Consider the following 20,208-nt stretch of genomic DNA (forward strand, 5'->3'; position numbering starts at 1 on the left):
AAAGGAGAGGATGGGCTTAGGCAGACTACATCTCAATGTAAGCTGCCCTAGGTAATGCCCACATTTAGGAAATTAAATCCAAAGAATGGATGGGACAGTTCAAAATGGGGACGAAAGGGTTAAATGAGATGGGCGCTATCTGACTTGCAGCATCTTCTAATGCACAATGTGAGATGCTCAAGATGTGCAGTGAAAAAAGAGTAGGCAATTTCAGTACAAGAGAAGAGCCTGTATAACTGTATAAGACTGGTAAGACTGGAGTTCAACTTTAAGGTATTAATTTTGCGATGCTGTAGATCTCTTATTCAGTTCCCATTCAGCCCCCCCCCGCTTGTGCACCTGGCTCCTTCCCCTTTCAAGCAAGCCGCTTGCTAGGGGGGGTACTAGTGCAGAACTGCTCCTAAGCCCTGCTGCCTGCATCCATAGACACAGACAGCAGGGCTCTGCCCCACCCCCCCATTCTCTCCTCACTAGCTGTGATTGACAGCACTGGGAGCCAATGGCTCCCACTGCTGTCTCTGAGATAATGAGGAGGCAGAGAGCAGGGACAACAGCCACTCTGGTGCACATCGCTGGATTGGGCTCAAGGTAAATATTGTGGGGAGGGTTCTGGGGGAGAAGCTGCATAGTGAAGGCTTTTTTACCTGCATGCATAGAATAATAAATGCACTTCTTTTACCTGCAAAAAAATGTGCATTCATTATTTTTTATCAAAAGGTGAACTTATTATTTAAACTTGAAAATTGTCCCTTGCAGTGAGGATGCACCCTCACTGCAAGGGTTTAGTGCTCGATTAGTCCGGGAGCTGCAAAAAGTACTTTTACTTATCAGATCCCATGCTTCCCTGGCGGATGGTTCCTCCCAATGCTCCTGTGTTGGACTCGTCTTAATGGCATCAGGACCTTGGACTGCTGGATCTTGGGAAAGGGACTGATCTTGCATCAAGGGGGAGCAGAAGATAGGGTAAGTAAATTTATTTTTTGATGCCCCCTAGTCCTAAACAAGCAGTTAGGTTTCCTGGAGCTGGGCTTTAATGTACAAAGTTTTAATGCATATGAATTAAAAAAAAATGTAATTAAAGGTAAACTAATCCATTAATTCTCTCAGCAGCAATGTAATTTCATTGCCAGTGTAACCATAGTCTTATACCCCTGTGTGTTAATATTTCTAATATTCTAATATTTTTAACAATTTGATATTTTCTGTCCCTGTTTTTTAGTTGATATTTATTTATAAAGTAATAGAATATACTGCACTTGCATAAAAAAGTTGAATTTGGGAAAAACACAAGGAAGCCTTGAAACAGGCAGACAACTGAACCAGGGTGCTGTCAACATGAATAGTGATGAAAATGTCATGGTGACCCCAAGCTATTTCAGGGGCTATACACAGCTTTGTAGGGTGTACTATATCATGTGTGCTTTGTCTTGCAGTGATAAAAGCAGTTCTGTCTCACTGTGACTAAAGACAACTGTTTCTACAAATGAATCTGTCATACTTACATATCTAAAACTAAAAGTAACAGAATCGTTTACATGGAAATAAAAGAAGAGAAACTGAGTGTACCAGTCAGTTTTATACTTGATTTTTATGGTTGCTCTGCATAGAGTATCTTCTGTTGTAAATTCTATGACTTGTGTGTGCACGCTGCAGGATATTTATCAATCAATCCTGTCTTAGGGCTTGCTTATATTAGTTTTGCCCTCTGAAGAGTGTTATGTTGCCTCCTCACTGCCTGTTTTAACCTCTAAATGGTTAGCACTTCCACCTGGTAGTATTAGGGTCATTGGTTTGAATCCCAGCCACAGCACCTCCTCCCTGGAGTTTGCATGTTCTCCCTATGCCTGCGTGGGTTTCCTCCGGGTACTCTGGTTTCCTCCCACACTCCAAAGACATGCTGGTAGGTTAGTTGGCTCCTGTCTAAATTGGCCCCAGCATTTGTATGTATGAATGTAAGTTAGGGACCTAAGATTGAACGCCCCTTGAGGTGTTAGGGATTAATGTGAATGTACAATACATATGTAAAGCGCTGCGTAAATTGACGGCGCTATCTAAGTACCTGAAATAAACAAAAAATAAAACCCTACATCGCTGTGCTATGGTTGCGGCGTGATCCTATTCAATTGAATGGGTCACGTTCGGCAGGCAGTACTGCCTGTCAAATGCTACAGGGGAATAATTTTTGCTATGGCATTTGTAAACCCCCATTCGCTGCCTTATAGGGGATTGGTGTAGGGGCAGTAAAAACATGTCTCAACTGCATGTTTTTACATTGACACAACCACAAGTGTAATCATAGCCTTGGAGAAAGGAAATGCTAAATAAGAGCAGTAAGACAGATTATCAAAAAATACAACAAACATACAAAAATAACAAAAAATTACTGTAGCTCGACTCATAAATTCCTCCTGAAGTAGCACTGCAATGACATCAAACCTACCCCTATCATTTCTAGAATGTTGCAAGTGTTCTGAGTGAAAATCTAATGCCATGGGTATAGTTAGACACACTTCATGGGACAAATAAATAAAGAGTGACAGGCTTCGATGGGCACTTGCCGCTTGCTTTTAACTTTAGTTTGACCTGCTTATGAGGTCATTCAAAATTTATTGCAGGTGTAGGTAACTTGCATTGAGCCTGTATTTGACTTACTTCAGTTCCTTTTGCATTCCCATGTAAAAAAAGTGTTGTTGCATTGTAATATAGCACATCAAGAAAACTGCCACCAACTTTCAGTTTTCAGCACTGTCGCACTTTGAATGACAATTGCGCGGTCATGCAGCTCTGTACACAAACTAACTTGTTATTATTTTGTTCAGACAAATAGAACTTTTTTTATGGTATTTGATCACCACTGGATTTTTTATTTTTTGCTAAATAAATGAAAAAAGACCAACAATTTTGAAAAGAAACACCTTTTTCTTTGTTTCTGTTATATAAATTTGCAAATAAATATTTGTTCTTCATAAATTTAAGCCAAAATGTATTCTGCTACATTTCTTTGGTGAAAATAACCCAAATCAGTGTATATTATGTAGTCTGTAGGAAAGTTATATAGTCCACAAACTATTGTATATATCCGAAAATTGATCAATCCTGCTGTACTGGGGGCTTATCTCATTTCTTGATGCTCAAAAATGTCAGGAAGGTACAGATATCCCCCAAATTACCCCTTTTTGTAAAGTAAAACTGCCTTGTATTTGTAAATATTTTGCTGTAATATTCAAAATCAATCCAGATTTTTCCTCTGCACCATGTTTATTAAACAGGGAGAATATATCTAATTTCAGTTTTCAGCAGTTCTCAGACAAAAATCATCTCCTCTTGACCCCCTATTTATGAAGTGGAAAACATTCATTCTCAGAAGAAGAGATAAGTTTTTTCTCTGTGTAGAAGAGAGAGGGTTGAGAGATTGTGAGATTACAATGCAGCCAAGTTTAAAAAGTGAAACCAAAGTTAAAACGACCATATAATTACATAACAAATTAAGCATTGAGCACTGGTGCTTTTTTTTAAAGCGCAGTTTTTATTAATGCTAATTTTGGCACATTCTTTGACAGTTGAGTACTGTCCGTGATACTTTTTTTTTATTTGCACTAACATACAATTTTCAGCAAAAGCTTTCGGGGTATATCAACTTCTTTAAGGTCCATGCAATACTACTTCACAAAGTTTCAGCAGAATGTTGAAAAAGACAATCTCTAAGTGAAAATAAAAACCCACAAACAAATGTACACAGCAATGGTAATTAAACTAGGATAGGTAGTGAGATAGAGCAAAAGCATACACAGATGACAGTCAGAGATGGGGTTGTAAATTACGGCTGTTAACTTTTGTATAAAATAGAACTATCATTCTTAGTTCAAATGTTTTCCTTTCCCAAATAGTTTTGAAATTCCTTTTAAGAACTAAGATATTGAGATCTTCCATAATGTGGTCTGGCTGTGAGAAATGGTGTCCCACAGGTGTGCAGAACTCATGTTCCTTGATGGTATGTCTGTGAAAATTCATCCTTGTTCGCTACTTCTGTCCTGTTTCTCCAACGTAACATCCTTTGCTACATTTTTTGCACTGGATAAGGTACACAACATTACTGGAGGTGCAGCTGTATGATCCGGTGATATTGAAGGTCCCTTTTGAGTGTGTGACACTTTTTGATGGATTCATTTGGTTGCACAGTTTGCAGTGTTTTTTATTGCAGGGTTTACTTTCATTTTTCTGACTTCATAATCAGAATGAACTTTCCTACTGATTAGTTTATGTCTTAGGTTGGGGGGTTGTCTGAAAGCCAGTATTTTGGAGTAACTGGAATATTTCTTTCAGAGTTCCATCCTCTGTTATGATGGGTTGTAAATCTTTGATTATTTTCTTATTCCTTCTAGTGCTGAATTGTATGTGGCTACTAAAGGTACAGGTTTTATTTTTCCAAATTTTCTCTTTGTGTTCTCAAGGTTGTGTTTATGCTGGTGTTGATTGTTTTGTCCTTACAACCTTTCTTATGGAAGGAGTCTGCTAGTGTTCTAAGATGTTTATTTCTGTCTTTAAGGTCTGAACATATTCGGTGGTATCTGATGGCTTGACTGTATATGATGGCCTGTTTAGTGTGTTGGGGGTGAAAGCTGGAACTGTGGAGATAATTGCATCTGTCAGTGGGTTTCTTGTATATTTAGATGTGAAGCTTGCCATCCCTGATTTATACTGTGGTGTCTTGGAACTTGACATGTGTGTTTGAGTATTCCATTTTTAGTTTGATTTATGGGTGAAAAGTGTTCATCAATGAGTAAAATTGTTTTAGATTTTATTCACCTTCTGTCTATAGATATACTGTATATATATATATATATATATATATATATATACTGTATATATGCACAGGGTGAGTGAAAAGTAACTCCTTATTTTAAAAATCTTATAATTTATTTTTTAATCATTATTTTTACAAAAAATGAATATGAGAAGAACACACATAACATGGAGTTTTATTTAAAATTCGATATGTGCACCAGCATTCGCCTGCAGCTTCTGAAGCAGCTCGGGAATCGCATCTTCACAGGAACTCTTGTAGGATGGCAGAAATAACTTCTCGTAGTCGCCCTTCAAGTTCTTCTAAAGTGTTTGGTTTCATAGAGTAAACTTGCTCCTTCAACCAACCCCAAAGAAAAAAGTCACAGGGTGTTAAATCAGGGCTTCTGGCCGGCCACTCATGCGGACCATGTTGACCCAACCATCTCCCAGGAAAATGTTCATTCAGCCAATCACGAACAATAATAGCAAAATTTGGAGGAGCACCATCTTGCATAAAAATCAAGTCTTCAATATTCTACCAGGTATTGACAAGTGGCCAGATTTCATCTTGCAGCATAGTGAGATACCTTTCAGCATTCATGGTATCGCAGATTTAATTGTCATAGATTAAGGAACATACATTGAAGAATTGAGAAAAAAGTAACTTCATATAAAAAATTTATAAATAGTTTAAAATAGGGAGTTACGTTTCAATCACCCTGTGTGTGTGTATATATATATATACATACACACAGTGCTCAGCATAAATGAGTACACCCCTTTTTAAAAGTAACATTTTAATCAATATCTCAATGAACACAGGAACAATTTACAAAATGTTGACAAAACTGAGTTTTATAGAACATTTGTTTAGCTCATTACATGAAAGTAAGATTAATAATATAACTTAGATTACAAAATCTTCACTTATATTCAAATTAGTTAATGAAAAAACTGAATACACCCCACAACAAAAACTACTACATCTAGTATTTTGTATGACCTCTGTGATTTGTAATGACAGCACCAAGTCTTCTAGGCATGGAATGAACAAGTTGGGGACATATTGCAATGTCAATCTTTTTCCATTCTTCAAAAACAACCTCTTTTAGAGCCTGAAAGCTGAATGGAGAGTGATGTTCAACCTCTCTCTTCAGAATTCCCCATACGGTGTTCGATTGGGTTCAGATCAGGAGACATACTTGGCCATTGATTTACTTTCACACTGTTCTTCTTCAGAAATGCAACGTTGGCCTTAGATGTGTTTTGGATCATTGCCATCTTGGAAAAGTGAACGATGACCAATGGGATAGAGTGATGGTAGCATCTTCTCTTTCAATAAAGAGCAGTACACCTGTGAATTCATGATACCATCAATAAAATGCAGCTCTCTGACACCAGCAGCATTCATGCAGCCCCACAGAAGGACACTGCTACCACCATGTTTCACTGTAGGCACCATGCATTTTTATTTGTACTGCTCACCTTTGGAACGTCATACAGTTTTGACGCCATCAGTTCCAAAAACATTCATCTTGGTCTCATCACTCCAGAGTACAGAGTCCCAGTAGTCCTCTTCTTTTTCAACATGGGCCCTGGCAAATTCTAGGTGGGCTTTTTTGTGCATGGGCTTTGGGAATGGCTTCTTTTGTAGACAACACCCATGCATGTCATTCCTCTGCAGTCTACGCCGTATTGTGTCATGGGAAATAATCCCCTTAGTTTGGTTTTCTACTTCTTTAGCTAACTGCAGTGAACTTGCATGGCGATTTTCTTCAACACTTCTCATCAGAACACGCTCCTGTCGAGTTGTTAACTTCCGTGGATGGCCTGAACATCTCTGTGAGATGGTTGCAGTTCCATATTTGTTAAATGTTTGCATCACTTTTGCTACAATATTCTGACTGATAAAGCTTTGATGATCTTCTTGTAGCCTCCACCTTTCTTGTGTAAAGAAACTATTTTCTTTCTCCTACCTTGTGACATTTCTCTTCCATGTGGTGCCATTGCTGACAGCATGAAATGGGAAGGGGTTTTCTTTGTTAAGTAATGCCCTTTTATAATCAACTGTCTACTGAACACCTGTTTAATGAATAATTAGACTCACCTGTAGTTGAATTCTTGTTAATTTTGTTTAGGATTTTGTTGTCTAAATATTTAGCTTTGCTCCTAAGACTTTTATTGGGGTGTATTCATTTTTGGAACATCGTTTTGAATTAATTTATTAGGAAAAATACTTTTTTTGTATGTGCAAATTAACAAATCTTGTTTGCAATCAATGGCCCACACTTGTGGGAGTATTTTGTAGTATAGTGTGCCATAGTAAATGTTGATTCTGAAAGAAAAGTAAAAGTTTTCTGACAAATCTGTTGGGGTGTACTCAATTATGCTGAGCACTGTATATATATGTTTTAGAATGCGGTAGGGATTTTACTTATGTACAGTTGCAAGAAAAAGTATGTGAACCCTTTGGGATTACGTGGAGTTTTGCATGAACTGGGCATAAAATGTGCTCTGAACGTCATCTAAGTCACAACAATAGAAGAACACAGTCTGCTGAACATAATACTACACAAACATTAGATGTTGCCATGGTTTAATTGCACATAACATGTAAACATTCACAGTGCAGGGAGGAAAAAGTATGTGAACCTTTGGACTTAATAACTGGTTGACCCTCCTTTGGCAGCAATAACCTCAACCAAACGTTTCCTGTAGTTGCAGATCAGACCTGCACAACGATCTGGAGTAATTTTGGACCACACCTCTTCACAAAACTGTTTCAGTGTAGCAATATTCTTGGGATGTCTGGTGTGAATCGCTCTCTTAAGGTCATGCCACAGCATTTCAATGGGGTTGAGGTCAGGACTCTGACTGGGCCACTCCAGAAGGCGTATTCTGTGCTGTTGCAGCCATTGTTTTGCTGAATTACTTGTATGCTTTGGGTCATTGTCCTGTTGCATCACCCATCCTCTGCGGAGCTTTAGTTGGTGGACAGATGGTCGTACGTTTCTCTGCAAAATGTCTTGATAAACTCTGGAATTCATTTTCCCATCAATGACAACAATCCGTCCAGGCCCTGAGGCAGCAAAGCAGCCCCAAACCATGATGCTCCCTCCACCATGTTTTACAGTGGGGATGAGGTTTTGATGTTGGTGTGCTGTGCCTTTTTTTCTCCACACATAGTGTTGTGTGTTCTTCCCAAACAACTCAATCTTGGTTTCATCTGTAGATGTGTCAACAAAAATGTTAGCATGTGCCAGAGATTTCTGTAGGTCTTTTGCTGACACTCTGGGATTCTTCTTTACCTCATGCAGCATTCTGCGCTGTGCTCTTGCAGTGATTTTTACAGGACAACCACGCCTAGGGAGAGTAGCAACAGTGCTAAACTTTCTCCATTTGTAGACAGTCTGTCTTACCGTGGACACATGAACATCAAGGCTTTTGGAGATACTTTTGTAACCCTTTCCAGCTTCATGGAAGTCAACAATTCTTGATCGTAGGTCTTCTGAGAGCTCTTTTCTGCGAGGCATGGTTCACATCAGACAGTGCTTCTTGAAACCAGTAAACCCAAAACAGGTGTGTGTTTTTTAAGGGCAGGACAGCTGTCAGCAACACGTCCAATATCATCACACTGATTGGAGTCAAGGTTGGCTCACTCCTGGCTCCAATCAGCTCTGGGAGAAGTCATTAAGCTAGGGCCTCACATACATTTTCCTCCCTGCACTGTCAATGTTTACATGTTATGTGCAATTAAACCATGGCAACATCTAATGTTTGTGTAGTATTATGTTCAGCAGACTGTGTTCTTCTATTGTTGTGACTTAGATGACATTCAGAGCACATTTTATGCCCAATTCATGCAAAACTCCACGTAATCCCAAGGGGTTCACATACTTTTTCTTGCAACTGTAGTCAGGAAATATGCAATTTATGCCTCTAGAAATCCTGTAAGATACTACTTGGGTGTTGGGCCTCTGTATGTGGACAGGCTGTGGAAAAGTCTTACACATGTGGTATCCCCATACTCAGAAGGAGCAGTAGAATGTGTTTTGGGGTGAAGCTGCAAGTATGCATATGCCGTGTGAGAGGAATAACCTGTTAATATAATGGTTGTGTGAAAAAAAAACAAATTTTATTTACTTTCTTCATTTTCCAAAGAATTGTGGTAAAAAAATGACAGGTTAAAAAAACTCACCATGCATCTTACTAAATACCTTGGAATGTCTACTTTCCAAAAAGGGTCATTTGGGGGGTATTTGTACTTTCCTGGCTTGTTAGTGTCTCAAGAAATGAGATAGGCTGTCAGTATATCAGGTTTTATCAGGTATGTTCAATTTTCAGTGATTTGTACCATAGCTTGTAGACTCTATATCTTTGTCACAGACCAAATAATACACACTGATTGGGATTATTTTTACCAAAGCAATGTAGCAGTATACATTTTGGACAAAATTTATGAAGAAAAATTACTTATTTGCAAAATGTTATAACAGAAACAAAGAAAAAAGTGTATTTTTTTTCAAATTTTTATTTTTTAATTTACAGCACAAAAAATAAAAAACCCAGTGCTAATTAAATACCACAAAAAAAGCTGTATTTATGCGAAAAAAGGACAAAAATTTCATTTGGGTACAGTGTTGCATGAATGAGTAATTACCATTCAAGATGTGAGAGCGCTGAAAGCTGAAAATTGGTATGGGCAGAAAGGGGGTAAAAGTGCCCTGTATTGAGGCGGTTAATCACCACTGGGCTTTTTATTTTTTGCGCTATAAATGAAAATAGACAGAACATTTAAAAAAAAAATTTTTTTCTTCATTTTTCTTCATTTCTGTTATAACATTTTGCAAATAAATAATCTTTCAACACAAATTTAGGCCAAAATGTATTCTGCTACTTGTTGTGTTTGGTGAAAATAACCCAAATCCGCATTTATTATTTAGTTGGTAGGAAAGATATAGAATACACAAACTATAAATCTAAAAATTGATAAATCCTGATTTACTGACAGGTAATTTCATTTCTTGAGGCCCAAAAATCACCACTGGGCTTTTTATTTTTTGCGCTATAAATGAAAATAGACAGAACATTTTAAAAAAAAATTGTTTTTCTTAATTTATCTTCATTTCTGTTATAATATTTTGCAAATAAATAATCTTTCTACAAAAATTTAGGCCAAAATGTATGTAAAAAAAATTATCACTCTTTTTTATTTTTTTAAATTTATATATATATATATATATATATATATATATACGCTTCCTGACCGCCCTATAGCAGATATACTGCTACAGGGTGGCAGGGGTTCGCAAAATCACGTATATATGTGATTTTGTATTTCCGGGTAGGGGGCGCACACGTGCGATGTAAATTTCATTTAGGTGCAGCGTTGCATGACCGCGCAATTGTCAGTTAAAGTAACGCAGCGCCGTAATGCAAAAAATGGCCTGGTCAGGAAGGGGGGTAAATCCTCAGGAGGGCAAGTGGAGATATATATATATATATATATATATATATATATACATATATAGTTATTATTTATAATAGCTTTTAACCTCACTGGAGCTGATATTAGTAAAAAAGCCCTCTGGAGAATCTGGGATGGAGATATTTTACAGAGATGACCAGTGATAAATCGGCTTTCTATGTAAAAGTGAATGACAGAAGGGTGTTTCCTGTGATGAGAAGTGAAGAACATGTTCTTCATAAACTGGCACACATGAGAGAAAAGACTAGAACATCAGGATCTCGTCTTTTCTTTCTTTCATAAATGGAAAAAATGTCACCAATCTTCTGGGTAGAATGACAGCAAGTTATGCAATTGTACTTTTTACCCTCAGCTCACCTATACTGGCATTATTGTTACATGTGGCCTCTGTACTGCAGCATTATGTTAAAGGATAATTTCACCTTTATGCAAAAATATTAAATGCACGTTTCTTTACAGGTAAAAAAATGTGCATTTATTATTTCTCGTGGCAGGAGCCTGTAAAGCTTTGCAGCAGTGATCAGTATATCGTTGTTGCTATGCAGGTCTCCTGCAGATCTGTCAGTATATCTGCTTGGCCATACAGGATGTACAGGCAAGCAGCTATACTGACAGGAAGACTCAATGAAATACCACAGTGCTCCACAGCGCTATGGTAATTCATTGAGAACTACAAGCCAACAGCCACTAAGGCTGTCGGGACTTCTAATTTCTCATTCACAGAACACAGTGAATGAGTGATGCGGCTGGGTGGGCGGAGTCCCACACTGGCACTCTTTTTTAGAATCTGACAGCTAGTGAGGGGGAAAAGATCCCCCACTAGCTGTCAAAGTGGGGTAACGGGGCTGGTGCATTCATAACATGTTACATGTTGTCAGTGGTGTATTTAGGTTTCATGCCGCCCTAGGCAACACAAAAATTGTCTCTCCCCATTGACCAAAAACACCCTAATCCCCCCCCCCACCCAAGAGGGCCTTCCATTACCATCGCCCCCCATACACTGGCAACACCACCCTGACAAGAGATAAGACACTCACCTTCACAGCTCCAGACATCCCTGGGAACAAGAGTCAGGCTCTGCATACACCATCAAGCAGCCCGCAGCCTCTCTCAATCCCACGTGGTCCCTATGCTGCGTGTGTCCCTTCTTCCTTTCCTTCTTTTGGGGGACAGTGGAGGTTCCTAGGCAGACTGTATTTGCTCATATGTGATGTTGTGCCTCCATGAATGAAAGAAATTAAATCCAATGATTGAAAGAGGCTGACCAGGGACAGTCAGGCTGGGGAGGAATGCGCTAAATAATGCTGGACATTCTCCAGTCTGGAAATGATATGGCCTTCATCTGACTTGCTGCAGCATCTAACGCACATTGTGAGAAGCTCACAGTGTGCAGTGAAATTGGAGTAAGCCGTTTCAGTCCAGGAGAGAAGCCGATACAACTGCGCAAGACTGCCCCCCTGAAAAATGCCGCCCTAGGCAAATGCCTTGTTTGCCTTCTGGGAAATACACCCCTGCATGTTGCACCCTGAATATTGGTATACCATGTTATAAAAGGTGAACTTATCCTTTAATTAAATAATAAAAAAAAAGAACGACAGCAAGGGGCTTATTTACTAAAGCTGGAGAGTGCAAAATCAGACTCACTTCTGCATAGAAACCAATCAGCTTCCAGGTTTCATTGCCAAAGCTTCATTGAACAAGCTGAGGTTAGAAGCTGATTGGTTTCTATGCAGAAGGGAGTCTGATTTTGGACTCTCCAGCTTTAGTAAATAAACCCCCAAGTGTCATCAATACACTTCCTGTAAGCCCAGACTGTTACAGACCTGCACTCTGGGTTTGCATTATAACATAGTTTGGTGTAAGGTAGCCACCTTTTCTGAAAAAAAAAATATTTTATTTTCTGTTAATATTTTCAACAAATCCTATTTGTACTGCCCACACAGGTAAAATACCATCCAGGTGGTAACCCTAACTGGGTCCTGAGTGCTGCAATAAGCTGCGCTCACATGTCAATATGTCGCAGCCACTTAGTCCAGGAGAACGGACTGTCCACTGACACCATCAAAGGAAAGGAGGAGGGACCCATGATATCATAAGACTAGCTTGAAGGCTGCGGAGAAAAAGCCAGATTTGTGAAATGTCACCAGAAAAAGTTGTTGGCATTCCAAATATTTAATTTCTTACCAGTTCCTGGTAATATGTCACTCTGAATATGATTCATGTAAATATAACTACCTAAAGTATAACTGGTAGCTCAATTTTAGGTGATTGGTGCAGAATCTTTTGCAAATGTTAAATGTTGTAACCTCTATTTTTGTTTCTGCATATATTTTTGCTAATATTATATTTTATAACTCCTTATAAAGGAAAAATAAGAGAAATGAATATTACAGCAATAGTAGGTATGTTTGAGGTAACAGTACAAAACAATGAAAATTATCATATAAATGTAATTGTTTGCAAAAGTAATTAATATAATAATAGACTTTAGTAAGTTCTTTATATGTGCTCTCTATTTTGCATATAGAACTGAAAATAGAATGCCATATCGATCTTTTATTTTCTGTCCAAGCAGAAAGGCTTGTTGGCACAAATGTGTCCTGGCCGCATTGATTTTCATTCTATTCCTCAATGTAGTCTTGAAGATATGATTGGGCTGATGGATATAGCAGATGATGGTTTTTCGAACTAATGTGTAAGGAACCCTGCCAGGAACATTTCATGTCTACATCTGGTTAACCAACATCGGAGAATGTGGAAGCAAATTAAAGTGGAGCCCCAGGGGTCAAGTGACCATAATCTGATTAAATTTGATATAATCTGTAAACCAAAGCAAATTAAAAGATGTGTAAAAAGAATGAGTTTAGACTAGCAAACGCTAAAATGTGAAAAGCATTTAGCCAAGTGGATTGGAAAGTTAACCCAAAATTTACAAGCTGAGTTGTTAATGTGAGTCACTTATTTCTGTTTAAAAGAACAATGCATTATAGTAACAGACGACATGTTTTTTTAATTATTTAAGATTATTCTTGTTTCTTGAACAAATTTTTTGTCTGAAGTTTTTTTTTTTTCAAATAATATGTACAAGGGTAAAGTTGGAGAAAAATTGTGTTAGCATATATAATATTAATAAAGTAATGGATACTCAGTGTAGGTAATTCTTCCTAGTGCATGCTTTTTAACCTCCCTGACGATATGATTATTTCAGATTTTTGGTGCTGAAAGTGGTACCGTTATTTTGCATGGAAATATGTATTTTTTTTATTGTAGGCTGTAATTTTTAGGAATAACTCACTGAAATCTGTCTGAACAAGAGTCTAGTGAACATTCCGGATATGATAAAACTTGAAACACAAAATCATAAATTATAATTTAATCAATAATCATAAAAAATAATAATATAATAAATTTAATTTAATAATATAATCAAACCAAAAACAATGAAATTTGAAATATAGCGCCAAGTTCGCACATCGCTGAGCAAAGTCACAGAATCGTGTTCAGTGTCTGATGATAATTTCCCCACAAATCATTATCACTCAATTCTGCAAGTGGTTCTGATTTACTATCGCTGTTCTAAAACCGCTTTTGACGTAAAGGGACGCTTTTTGGACGCCATGGACTTTTCTAAGTTTCCAGGCAGAAAGAACAGTCAAAATGCAGGCAGGGCACAGGACAAAGCAGTAGGGACAAAATGCATGTGAAATTGTTTGAAACAGCAATGTTTTACTATGTAGTATTCGTTTACAAAAAAAATTACATTTTTTAAAATTTTTAAATTTGCCGCCGGTTACAGCCGCCGTACGTTCCAACGTCACAGGGAACACGGAAGCCGGATGCCGGCATCGGCCGGAGGAGATGTCCGGGGACACTGCAGGGGATGCATCGCAGGAGCGAAGGACAAGGTAAGCGCTGCAGGGACTCCCTGAGCAACGCCGCATGGTAAGCCTGAGTGCAGCTCGGGGTTACCGCTCTTGGTACTGAAATTTTACCCCGAACTACACTCGGGAATGTTAAATTCATGATTTTGATTCATGATTCATGAAATTAAATGACTGCTTCACCTGCAGCGAATGTTTGGTGACTGCTGCTATATAAATATGTCCTTAAAAGTTTAATAATTTTTTTGTCTGTAATATTCACAAATATGTGTACAGTTTGAATAGTGTGAATAAAACTGTAAGATAATAGCCACGGTATTTTGATTTCTAAAATAAAAAGATTTTGTGGGTGACTGAGGCATGACTGTCATCAAATTATAACCTGAAAATGGGCAAATCTTTATGCATATATTCAGAAAAATAAAAAAATTCAGTTTTGCTAGTTTTAAGTCTAATTTACTTAGATGTTACTAAATTACCTTCTTCTTTTTTCCTTTGCAGTATGTGGGATGTCCCCATGAGAGCTCAGTAGTTGCCCTGGATGAGTGTTGCCCTTCAGTTTGTAATACTATTTTGGAAGGCAGGAGTACGAATTATTAGTTTTCAGCATATCTGTGTGCAGATACTTCTTGTTATTGGATTGTTACTTTGGTTCTTTCTTATGTGAAAGTATGTAGCGCTACCTCCACAGGGGCTTCTGATTTTTATTGGTGCTCCCCCAAACAGCGCAGAGGCTACCAACCACTCAAGCAACAGTCCATTAGCATTGGCCCCAATAAACAGTCTAGAAGTTGTTTTTTTAGCTGGTAAAATTTGGAACAGGATAGTGTTTAGGGTATGGGATACTCCAAAATGCTCAGCAGTAGAACAGAGGACAGTCTCTTTAGCAGTAGTGGTTAATAGTGAACAGTCTAAGGCCCCACAGTTGAAGACCACGGGGCAAGTCTTTGAGCAACTGGTTACCTTGCACCAGTGCACAACTATCTGTGCCCAGTGCAGTCTCCACCACACAGTCTCAGGGCACAGTCCCTAGGACAGTTGCCTCTATCCAGCTTTCTCTGGACACAACACAGTGAGTGAGATAGCGCCTCTCAGGACCAGATCCCTTGTGGTATGGGTCTGAAATTAACTCCAGACTTTGATCCCTGGCATCTCTGATGCCTCCTAGAGCAGCTGTTCTGTCCAGGCAGCAGGCCATGCACCTCTGGAACCCTCCTGGGGAGAAGGAACCCTGCTCTCCAGTGTTTCACACTATTTATCCACTTTCAAGTCTTCTACTGAACACTCCCCCCCCCCTCCAGGGCTAGGCTGGAACCCGATAAATATTCAGGCTGGTCATTTTGTATCTCCAAGCTCTGGAAGCTTCTTGCAGAGGCAGGGGGAGTAGTCAAATGCCAGCCTTTGAGATCCTGAACTGGCCCGAACAAACAATTATTGCTCCCTTAATTACGGAAGGAATTAAAGCTAACTTTGCCTAGTCACCTACACTAGGAGGGCTCTACAGGTATAAATTAATGTTTGAGATTGAGTAGCCTTAGGGATGAAGTTAATTGTAAAACCAGAGTTAGAATAAGACTGAGGGTTTTGGAGAATAAGTTACGGGGAGGTTTAGGGTTACATTTGAGGATCATGTGAATTCTCAGTGTTAAGTTAGAAAACAATGTTTAGGGCTAGTTTATAGTGTTAACTTAGGAAACAATGTATAGGGCTAGTTTATACTGTATATTAAAGCGGAGTTCCAGCAGTTTTTGTGTTTATTGAAATAAGCACACACTCACCTGATCCAGAGTCCAGCTATGTTCTCACCCGCTCCGTCCCTTCTCCCTTTGTCTACTAGGGTGTCGGCATCTCAACTGTGGGCACCAGGCTGTGACAGCTTGCAGCTTCACAGCGTGTGCCAACTGCACATTCGCAAGTCGTGCCTCCTAATTGGTCTGGCAGTATTCTGTGACCTGTGAAAGTTCCCAGGAGACTGCGGGAAGGAGGTGGGGGCTAAACATCCATCTCAGTTCGCCATGGTGAACTGAACCAGAAGTGGGATCGGGTACCTGTCAAAAACAGGTATCCGCTCCCCCCAAAAAGGTGCCAAATATGGCAGTGGAGGGGAGGAGGCAAATAAGCAGAGCATCCGCTTTTGAGTGGAATTCCACTTTAAAGTAGGTTACAACATCGGTTTTATATTAAGCCACAGTAATCTCCCATATATTTCTATTCAGTGAAGTCCTCCACATTCTTTTGGCTTTGAACAGCAGGAACTAAATATTTTCATAAAAGTAGAACATTAGACAGAAAATTAAGTTCTGATATGTCACTTTAGGCTGGCCCCTTTTGCAGGTATAGCAATATAAAACATTACAAATAAGTGCCTATGCTGCTTAAAATCCAGTAATGCACTGTCTCACCCTGCTCGGCACATGCTCAGTTGCTCGCTATTCTCATCACTGTGCCTAAAATCAGAGCCACTAGAGGCCAATCAGCTGACAGCTTTAAGATTTACTGTTGCTGAGGGGGGAGAAAGCAACAGGAATGAAACAGATTGTACTAAGTGCACACAGATTAGGCAGGAATAAAAGAAAAGCAGGAGAGGTGTCAGGACAAACTCTGCTGCCAGAGAGACACAAAAGAGTAAAAGTTACAAGGATAGTGCCTTATTGTATCTTCCTGATATTCTCTCCTTTCTCACTCATTGAGAGCCTGTGAACAAAAGCACTGCAAATCTTCTTTCGGCCTTCCTTTCTATCTGAGCCAAGACGTATTATCAAGGCTGGAAATGTACATATATTTCATTGAAGAAAGTAACATATAGTTTTTGAGACTAAGGAGAGATTCCAATAAGAAAGTGACTGCTCTGGGCTTCAACAAAATGACAGCCATCAGCTGTCAGAGAAACAGTAGAAATGCTGAAGGTAATTTGCAGTGCACGACAATTATGGTAGCATAGTTATTCATGTGGAATGACAAGTTAAAATCTGGTGCATTCTAAATCACCAGTTAACTGGAAGCCCGGTGATAAACATGGAATTAAAAAAGGAGAGTCTTTTTGGATATACTGTATCTCCCAGAACCTTAATGTTGTGTGATGTGTTGTACATAGAAAGTTGGACTTCCCCATTTAGAAGCTCATTTGCTGGTGCAGCAAGAGTTAATATGCCTTTCCAAGGGGAAAGGACACAATCCCTGGCACATCTCAATGTTATGTAATTGTGTTTCAGGTTATGCAGTAAAAGCAACAGTACAGGATCATATACATTTCAATAAGAAAGATTTTAGAAAGCTATTCAAGTTGGACAGACCAGGTTGAAGTAAAAAACATGCTGTATCGACAAATCAACACACAGCTAGTGACGTCAGTTAAATTGTCATTCTAGTGCTTATTCACAGCAATGTTGACAATGTCTAGCACTGAAGGAGACTTGTCTTCTTGGTAAGTGTCAATAATTGGTTGAAGGAATGACATGGACCAAATGGACAGCTGCCCACATGCTCCAATGACAGCTTGCCAATGTTATAGAGTGACAGGTAAATACCTGGATATTGTCCTTATGTATTTGTAAACATTACTGTATAATATAACATTAACATTTTTATAAAAAGTCTATTTCTACTTAATTGGGCAACAATCATACTTGCAAACATGACCAGGATATTAATAAATCAAAAATACGTACCTCCTCTGGAATGCTTCTGTGCTATTGTATGTCATATTTCCTTTTATCTACATAGTGGACTTTCCTTCTACTTTAAAATGATTCTCCTAACTTTTTGGAGAGCTACTGCACTGATGACCACATTCTTCCTGTAAAATCTTCAATTTTCTTCTCCTTTCTAGGAAAAAGATGTCTTATCTCCAGAAGCCCGTAGGATTCTGCAATAATGTTTGCTAAATTCTGCAAGGTCCCCATTTTTGACTGTTTCTATGCCTTTCTTTATTTACCAGCCCAGGAAAGCACTGTTAAGCTGAGTTCTAGGCACTGAATTTGAGTCCTGTCTATGTTATCTTGCAGTGTTTTATCTGCTTGTCTTGCCAGTGTGGTCCCTGCTCATCTTGTTTGAATCTCATTATGTAACCTTGTTAAGCCCTGCATCTTTATGTTTTGTTTGTGTCTCTCAGTCTTGTTCATTATTTTGCCTAACTGCTGTTCTTTTGTTGCCTATCTGAACTCTGCTTTTGTCCCCACTTCTCAATGTGTTTATTGTCTGTTTCAGTTTTCTCACACCTCTGCCTTGCCCTTTTGCTCTTTGTAGCTATAGTGACCTCTATTTCTTGATTGCCCTTGGATATATATCTTGTATAGGATTCTGCCTTCTTTTTTGCCTTGTGCTTCCTAGTTGGTCTACCTGCTTTAAAGCTACTGTCTAAATTACTGTTGTCAGAATGTATTTCTTCACCTATTTAGTACCTATTTTTTTCTTTTGAAATTCTTTCGTTTGTGCCATTGTTTCTCCCATGTGCGTTGCTCTTAAACTGGCCATACATGGCTCCCTTTCTTTCATTCAGCCAACTGGCTCCAGTGCTGATTTCAGAAAATTTTTCCAACAAGCTGGTTCATGAGAAGTAGATCATTAGATTAACTTGATTGAGAATAGTGATAGATGGATCAAAATTTTAATCCAGCTATGGCCAGCTTTAGCTTTATGGTCTTTAGCCTTGTTGCCTAGTCTCACTCCTAGTTTCTCTCTTAGGAGTTTGGGATGTCAATAAAATAAATATCTATACTCACCATACATAACCATTCATATGTGACTGCAGCATTGGTTCAAAATTGCAGCTGTCCCCAGCCAGCTCTAAGACCAAGAACTGAGCAATCACATGACCACTGATCACTCAGTTCTTGGACTTCACTGAATACAGAGTGGTGACCGTCAGTCATCTGCCCTTTGCTCAGCTCCTTCAGTGCTCACTGGAGCACCGGGCAGTGGAGGGGGTGGGAGTGGCTGGCTTAGGCTCTCAGCGTTAGCCAGTAACACACCTCCTGTGTTAGTGAGACAGCACTTTGGAGGAATGGAAACAGGACACAGCAGCCAGCAGCATTGTGAGTCTGGGGTGTTGGGAGTGTTGTAATCCAGTGTAGTAAACTATATGCAACCTTAAAACAGAACTTCAGGAAAACTGCTAAATACATGGCTGAAATGTATTCAATAGCACTCAATAGCACTGTGGGAGAGAGTCAGTGTTGATGAGAGAATAGAGCAATTTTCTTTCCTTCCACCCATAGTGGAAGGAAAGAAAATAATATAATCTATGGCCTGCCTTATACTAGTTTTATTTAAAAGAATACACATAATAACATTTTAGTGGCTACATAACTGCATGTTTTATTTTTATATATGCCTAGAGTAATGAAGTAACATGACTTCTGTAGTGGACCGCTATATTAACACAATTGTCCAATTTCAATGTGTTAACCAAGCAGTGCCCTTGAATTCACATGCTTCTTTTTTGGGATTAAATGGACAGCTGGACAACACTAGAGAATCAATTTATTTATTGTTTTTACTGGAGTCCTGGAGAAAATTGAGGATCCATATCATATTTAGTTTTGCAATCACACTTTTCTATGGTAATACTTTATTTTCAAACACTACTTATTAAGTGTGTTTTTACATAAAGTTAGTGATAAATATGAGTAAAGTCAGACTGCCAATACTCAATACTTATTTCATATTCCTAAAAAATATGAATGTTCCTCATCAGTTTTTACAGTCCATCAAGTGCAATGTAATTTTGTAACTGACAGTTCACTGGTTTTGGATTACCTTGAAGAGAACTAGTCATTCTACAGCTGACTTATCCATGGTCATTACCATTTTGGTCACTCAATCAATGGAACCAACAGACAAAATCAAGTGTTTATGAAGAATGTCAAGGTTTTCTATGTAAGTTTCCCCAACAGGGTAAAACTCCAATGATATGACAAAAACATTAAGACTTCATGACAATTTTGCCTCAATTGAAATCTCTTTTGAGCCAAGAGGCTATGCAAATATGATCACAAGTAATCATCATAAATTAAGCAATCTACCACCCACAAACTAGATTAACCATCAAAATTG

Source organism: Staurois parvus, unplaced genomic scaffold (assembly GCF_062004578.1).
Source record: "Staurois parvus isolate SC_StPar_1 unplaced genomic scaffold, SC_StPar_1.0 ptg000021l, whole genome shotgun sequence".
Classification (NCBI taxonomy): domain Eukaryota; kingdom Metazoa; phylum Chordata; class Amphibia; order Anura; family Ranidae; genus Staurois; species Staurois parvus.